At 44.9% G+C, this 7847-nt stretch overlaps 1 long non-coding RNA gene across 3 annotated transcripts in view; it reads left to right on the top strand.

Annotated features, from left to right (window-relative positions):
• Positions 1-267: 267 nt before the first annotated feature.
• The window catches only part of LOC117035943 (uncharacterized), a 55837-nt gene continuing 48257 nt past the window's right edge, over positions 268-7847 (top strand). For all 3 annotated transcript variants that reach the window (XR_004425300.1, XR_004425298.1, XR_004425299.1), the window contains exons 1-2: positions 268-396; positions 767-1011. This is a non-coding gene — a long non-coding RNA (uncharacterized LOC117035943). The remainder of the gene's footprint in view (positions 397-766; positions 1012-7847) is intronic.

Genomic DNA, 7847 nt, shown 5'->3' with positions numbered 1-7847 from the left:
CCGCCACCCTGGCGGGGTCCCCAAGTGGGGCCTGCCCGGAAAATGCCCCTCCGGTGTTCCGCGCGCACCGCCTGGAAGCTAGGGACGGATGCTCTGGCGCATGCGCCGCCCCTCACGCTGTCTGGGTCTGGGCGCCGCTCCGGCTTGGAGCGCGGTTGGGCGGGGGCGGAGCCTGCAGGAGGGCGGGGCCGCGCCTCGGAACCCGGGAGCTGGAGCTGCCGACCGCAGCGGGCCTCTCCCGCCTTTACGTGCCCAGCGGCGCCTACGGGTCCTCACGGAGGCTGCAGGAGGGTTGGCGGCACAGTTCTGGGGCAGCGGAGCGCTCAGCGAAGGATGCCGGGGTCCGTCCCCGTCCTGTCTCTCTGACAGATTAGGAACGGAGACGCAGAGAGTCCGGTGAGCACCTCACGACCACTTGCCCCGCGGGAGACGGCGCTAGGAGACACATCCACGTCTGCCTCCTCCTATAAAATGATTCTGCCTACAGCCGAACGGCGTTGCCGTCAAGTATAATGTGGACTCCGTTATCTTAGGGGGTGCTTGTATTTCCGGGGTTCTTGGTCTCTTCAGGGCTCTTGGGTCACACTTCACAATGGTTAGTTCTGAGCCTGGTCTGTACTGTCCAGCCTGGGTATCCTCAGTGGTCCTGAATTGACTTTTTGAAAGTCAAGAGATTTCAAAAAACCAGCCAGAGATTCCGGGCACAGGAAGTTCCAAGATTTGGGGACCTCATGTAGGTTCCAACTAAAATGACTTTGTCCCCTAGGTTCAGTTCCTGGTTCTGAGGCACAAAGCAGATTTTCTGAGGTAGAGAGGACTCCCATCTGGAAGATGGCTCATCTGAATGGAGACCTCCCAGGCCTCCCATCAGGAGTGCAGAAGAGAAGAGGACGGAGGCCAAGAAAGCACACACTCTAGGTTTGCATGGTAGTGGCAATATGTGCTCCTCGTGCTCCACAAGCCACCCTTCAAACTGTGACAACCTGAGGTTTGAGACAAGTTTCAGGAGAGGTGAGCGGGGGCCAAGGCAAGGGACAAGCCCACCCAGGAAATTACACTTCTTTTGAGGGTTTGAGAGAGCATGGTCAGGGGGAAAGAAATACCACCTACCACGAAGAAAATTCTGTCTCAGACCTCCCTAACATCCTTTGACTTCTTTTAAATTCTTTGCTCTTTCCGGAGCATGGTGTGAAGGGACATGCAGTGTTGAAAGATGTGCCTGCTGCCTCCATACTGACCTCACAGACTTAGAAAGTAATACAGAAAAAAGCTCCCTGAATCATTCTTTTCTGTGTAGCATGAGATGAAAACCATTGAGCCTGAGAAGGTGAATGTCTGGGTCATCCCATTCATCAGTGCCCTGGCCAGTAGTCAGATTTTCAGACATAGTTAAGTCAAAACCGTTTCTGTCAAAAGACTGAGAAGCTACTGCCAAGGTTGTCAGGACCAAAGGATGTTCTCCTACAGGGGGACATTTTATCCAACTAGCGAGTGGAGCTTTACAGGCAGGAGGATTCAAGCGGTTCAAAGCAGATCAGATCTCTTGTGATCCATTCTTTCTTACTTCTCCCCAGCTCCACCTTTGTAGTTCTCTACATGTTTCCAAGATCTGCAGAAAATGAGCAGATCTCAGATGAATTGTTTATTGTTTTCCCTACTTTGTTTACAATGTCTCCTATGAGGCTTTTAAGAGTCGGTAGGTTGGAATTGAAATATGGGAATAGATGAAAATCAACTTCAGGGAAAATATACAGGAGCATATCAATATCAGGACAAAGTGGTATGCAGAAATATGCAGTCTCTCTGCTATTATTGTGCTATTCTGTGCTATTATCAGCCAAATTTGTCTGATTTTTCTGATGGTCATAGCAAAAATGCAAACGTTTTGTTAAATAATTTGCATTGGCCCTTAAAGAAATCATCATTCTAATTCCTCATGAGACATTAAGAGTTCTAAAAAATGTCCCTTTCCTGGCCTTCCTGTAGGTAACATAATAAACAATCTTTCAGTGACTGCTGCATATTAGTTCAGCCAGCTGCCTGTAATTGCTCCTCAAAGGAGCAGTATACTTTGTGCCAAAGGAGAACTCAGTCAATCCAGGTTTCTAGGGGCTGAAACATTGTGGTCCCATGGACCTCTTTCTGATGGTCTTGCTTGATCCAGTCATAGAAGCTGGGATATCAGCAGGAAAGAATGGATTATCTCACCTTCACATAATCTCCTTTAATATTATGTATAGATTGTGCAGAAGGTAGATTAAAGATGTATTTTCTGGCTAGTGTTTCCCCATTTCCCTTTCACATTTCAAATCACATCACTTATTTGATCTGTCAGGTAAGGGACACCAGTGACCTTATGAGGAAATGTCATGGATACTTTAGTGTTTGCCTTAATTGAACATTCTTTCCAGTTGAGGCTCAAGGTCAATCTCTCCTGGAAAGGCTTCTCGGTTGATTTCTGATTCCTCCCTCTGTGGTTATTTTTTTAATTAAAAAAATTTTTTTAAATTACAGTTGACATTCAATATTATATTAGTTTCAGGTGTACAGCATAGTGGTTAGACATTTGTATAACCTACGAAGTGATCCCCATATAAGTCTAGTACCCACCTGACACCATACAGTTATTATAGTATTATTGGCTATATTCTGTATGCTGTACTTTACATCTCTATGACTATTTTGAAACTGCCAGTTTATACTTCTTAATCCTTTCACCTTTTTCACTCATCTGTCCATCTCCCCAACCCCCCCTCCCATCTGGCAACCATCAGTTTGTTCTCCGTATCTCTGAGTTTGTTTCTGTTTTGTTTGTTCATTTATTTTGTTTATTCTAGATTCCACATATAAGTGAGATCATATGGTATTTGATCTCTGTCTGACTTTCTGTCTGACTTATTTCATTTACCACAGTACCCTGAAGGGAAATCCCCAATAAAATGAAAAGATAACCTAGACTTGTAGGTCTATTCATGTTGTTACAAATGGTAAGATTTCATTTTTTATGGCTGAGTAATATTCCTTTGTGTATATGTAACTACATCTTTGTTATTCACTCATCTGTCAGTGGACACTTAGGTTGCTTCCATATCTTGGCTATTGTAACTAATGCTGCAATGAACAGAGGGGTGCATATATCTTTTCGAATTAGTGTTTTGGATTTCATTGGATAAACACCCAGAGGTGGGATTGCCGGGTCATATGGTAGTTCTATTTTTATTTTTTGGGGGAACCTCCGTACTGTTTTCCATAGTGGCTGCACCAATTTGCAATCCCACCAACAGTGCATGAAGGTTCCCTTTTCTCCACAACCTTGCCAACACTTTTGTTCATTGATTTATTGACGATAGTTACTCTGTCAGGAGTGAGGTGTTATCTCATTGTGGTTTTTATGTGCATTTCTCTGATGATTGGTGATGTTAAGCATTTTTTTCTATGTCCATTGGCCCTCTGTATGTTCTCTTTGGAGAACTCTCTATTCAGGTCCTCTGCCCACTTTTTAATGAGATTGTTTGTCTTTTTGGTGTTAAGTTGTGTGAGTTTTTAATATATATTAGGTATTAACCTCTTACCAGATGTGTCATTGGCGAATATCTTCTCCCATTTGTAGGTTGTCTTCATTTTGTTGGGGATTTCCCTTGCTGTGCAAACACTTTTTAGTTTGATGTAGTCCCGTTTGTTTGTTTTTTTCTTTTGTTTCCCTTGCCCAAGGAGATATTTCCAAAAAAATATTACTAAGAGCTGCTGTTTTCTTCTATGAGTTTAATGATTTAGGGTTTTACATTTAAGTCTTTAATTCATTTTGAGTTTATTCTTATGTATGGTGTAAGGTGGTCCATTTTCATTTTTTTCCATGTATTTGTCCAGTTTTCCCAACACCATTTATTGAAGAAACCTGTCTTTACCCAATTGTATAGTCTTGCCTCCTTTGCCATAGATTAATTGATCATAGGGGTGCGTTTATATCTGGGCTCTTTGTTCTTTCCCGTTGATCTGTGTATCTGTTTTTATGCCAGTACCATTCTGTTTTGATTACTCTAGGCTTGTAGTATAGTTTGAGATCAGATAGTGTGATCTGATCTCGAACTTTGTTTTCCAACTTTGTTCTTCTTTCTCAAGATTGTTTTGGCTATTTGGAGTCTTTTGTGGTTTCATGTAAATGTTAAGATTATTTGTTCAAGTTCTGTGAAAAATGTCATTGGTATTTTGATAGGGATTGCATTGAATCTATAGATTGCTTTGGGTAGTACAGAATACATACTGATTTTCATAGCCAGGTATTGTGGGGACTCCTCTTCCCTTCATTGGTGATCCAAACTGGGGAGCCTAGTGTGGGACTGGGGCCTCTGCTCCCAGATGGTGTGACCTCTGCAAACCTGCTATCCCCCCCTATTAACCAACAAACCTGATGTGGGACCAGCCCTTTTGTGTCTCCTCCCCTCTTACCAGTTTTGATGTGCCTTCTTTATATCTTTAGTTATAGGATTCCATTCAGCTAGCCTTCAGGTTTTCAAAGGTGGTGCGTCTATAATTTAACTATAATTTTGATGTGTCATGGAGGATGGAGCATAGCGTTTACCCACTCTGCCATCTTGACCGGAATTCCCCACCATTGGTATGTCTTTCTGTCTTCTCCATGGAGTGTTTTCCCTCTTCTTGCCTCTTATTTTTGTTTCTCTCAAAGTGTCCATTTTTGATCTCCTATTGTTTTCACTCTCCTGGTCTTGCTTACTGATCTCTCCGGGAATCTGCCATTTAGTAGGTTGAATCTAGCTCTCAAGCTCAGACTTCTCCTCTTCCTTAGACTTTGTGGCCACCTCTCTGCTGTACATGTCTGTACAAGTCTTCTACAGGCCCTTCAAACTCTAAAGACCCAAAAGGAAAAGTTGTGATTAACAGCCCACACCCTTCTTTATTTCCCATCAAATGTTTTCACCAGGAGTCCATCATCCAGGTGACAAACATGGCATTTGTTCCTTCTTTAAAAAAATCTGTAAATACTGTACAAATTTTAATAGCTTGTATATACACCTATGGGGGCTAAAAAATCAATACTTTTCCTCCCACCTTCAAAGTTCTTCTAGCTGGGCTAATAATCAAGTTAAAGGAAAAAATCAAGTTAAAGGAAATAATCAAGTTACAGGAAAAAATCAAATTTTAATACATGTGCATGTGGAATTCACATATGCATGAAAATTCCTAAGACAGTGAGGCAACATTGGATATGTATGACATTTGGCCAAGGAGAAAAGGTGGGCATGGGGGATCTTAGATTTCAGAAGTAAGGATGGGTGATTTACAAGTAGTTGAGGAAGAGTGGAACATACATGGCAGGAAAATTCTTTCTGGGCAACCCAGAAACAATGGGACACAATGGGTATCTAGCTAATAGCCTGAAGTCCTCCTATTTACCACACTTAATTCAAATTAGGGTAAGGTGAATATCCTAAGATTTTCTTCCTAAAGCTGGTTTTTCTATCTGAACCTCTTGGGCAGGAAAAGAGGGAGGCTCAAAGGTTCTTTCTGAGTCTTTTGTTTCTTAACAAACCGCTTAAAATCAATATCCCAAAAAGGCAGTTTCAGGTCGCAAAACTTTGGTTCCCTTCACAGCCAAATAAAAACTTACATTAACAATTGATGGAGCTGCTGTCATAGGATCAGTGTGCCAGGCTCCTTTTTCTTGCTCAGGCTCTAGTAGACTTGAGACTGGCCTGGAACTTCCTGGGGTAAGGATTTATTTATAGAAGCCAGCACTGTCCTTGGGCACATTGTTGATTAGTAAACCATTAGGAAGATGTACCCATATTACATATGAAGAAACTGAGCCCCTAAAATGTTAAGTACCCTGTTTTAGGTCCGAGAGTAGGGGAGTCAGGCTCTGAACTCTTCTCTTAGCCAGTCCGATGCTGAGATGGTGGTGGGAACTCAGGCCTTTGGCCCTTGTGACGAATGGGGCAAGTGTGAAAGTTCAGTGGCTGTGGGTTGGATGGGATGGCAGGGGCAAAAAGGCCAGCATCTTCCTGCCTGCAAAGCAGGTGGCCTTGATACCAGGTCAGCAAGCTGGGAAGGGCGGCCCTGTGCTGGGCTGGCCCTGTGCTGGGAAGGGCAGCAAGCAGTCCCTTGTGGGCAGACCAGCTAAAGCTCATCACTTAGCTTCCCGGAGCTGGAAACCCAGTCAGGCCCAACTCTGGTCTGGAATGGAACAGAGGGGACTGGGCCTTCTACCTCTCCATGGGTAGAAAGAATGAGCCCAGGGGCCGACACGGCACTCTGTGCCCCAGTGCCCAGCACTTCAGTTGGAACTGAAGACTTCCGTTCTCCGGTCTCCGTAGCCTCCAAGCAGGTCTGGCTTAAAGCAAGGGCTTGGGAATGTCTGCAGCAGTGAGGGTCTGAGGGCCAAGGAAGGAATGTGCCCAAGGGGTTTGTTCTGTGCTACCCTCCCCTAAACTAGGTTGGGCTATTGCTTGCTCCAGAGGGATAGTTAACAACCTCCAGAATTTGAATAGCTGATCCCAGGAAGGGAAAGCAGGAACAGGCCAAAGTCTGGGGCAGAAGGGGACAGCAACTAATGCCCCCTACTAGTTTTGCTGTTTCTGGTGGGTCTCCAAAGTTAGACAGCCCTCCTCCAGTGCTGTCACCTATGCAGAGGGTCCCATTTCCCCCTTTATGCAAATGAGGCCTGCTCCAAAGACATTTAGACCTCACTAGATCCTGCATAAGCCCTTAGCTCTGGTCTAGTTGCCCCAACGCCCACCTCCCTCATCCTTGGACCCCCTGGACTCCCGTCTGTGGGGGATGCTGTCACACAGGCTGCTCAGCTGCGCCTCAGATACCCTTCTCTAGGAGCCAGGCTTTGAGATGCTGGTCAGAGTAGCCTTTGACCTGCAGGGTACCTTTCCCCTTAGTGACCTGAGTGACAGGTGGCTTCCCAGCTGTGCGATCAGAAAATTTTCCACGTCCTGCAGGGCCCAGATGTCCCCCTCCGCCTCTTGACCATCATCTGGTGGGTGCCATGTGTGATGTTCTTGTAGACAGGGATGACATGTGCATCTGAGAGTGCCACACAGAGTGGGCAGGAGGGTGGTGCGTCTCTGGGGGAGCTCCAGCCCCTAGGAATGGAATAATGGTCATGTTTTGGGGGCTTTGGGGTGCTGGTGGGGGGTGACAGGCACTCCAGAAACTGGTATTCATACACAGACTCCACAAAGCTGGGGACATCAGGAGGCCCTTGGGTCTGGCTCAGCCATCATTACCCGCAGCTTGGCTGTTGTTGGTTTCCCAGCTCCTCAGCTCCGCCTGGAACAGGGTCACTGCAGTCTTGAACTCCCCCGTACACAGCCTTCTGCCACGGCATTTATTCCAAGTGCTGTCCTTTTTTGCGCGCACATTCAGTCAGTGATCAAATCTTCCAAGTTGTTAATATTTCTTCTGTTTTTTGCAATTGGAGTAAAGTGCACTAATCCTAAGGTTACAATTTGATGAATTTTCCATGTGCTCTGCATCTGGATAGCTTCACCGAACAAAATAAGGTGAAGGCCCTTATCCTGCCCCGTAGAAGTCTTTGTGTTTTTTCCAAAATTGTGCTTGCCCACTCTCACTCAAAGGTAACTATTATTTTGACTTCTATTATCATATATTAGTTTTGTCTCATTTTAAACTTCATATGAATAAAATTTTGCAATATATATTCTTTTGTATCTGACTTCTTTTACTCCATGTCGTGTCTGTGAGATCATCTGTGGGATGATCTCAGTAGCTTGCCTTTTCCCATTTAAGAATCAGTACACCACAGTCCATCCATTCTGCTCTGGACAGAGATATGGGCTGTTGCTAATTCTGGCTTTTGT

The sequence above is a fragment of the Rhinolophus ferrumequinum genome, chromosome 16, assembly GCF_004115265.2.
Source record: "Rhinolophus ferrumequinum isolate MPI-CBG mRhiFer1 chromosome 16, mRhiFer1_v1.p, whole genome shotgun sequence".
NCBI classification, from domain to species: domain Eukaryota; kingdom Metazoa; phylum Chordata; class Mammalia; order Chiroptera; family Rhinolophidae; genus Rhinolophus; species Rhinolophus ferrumequinum.
The sequence above is the reverse complement of the archived record's forward strand: the minus strand, read 5'-3'. Positions and strand labels throughout refer to the sequence as shown.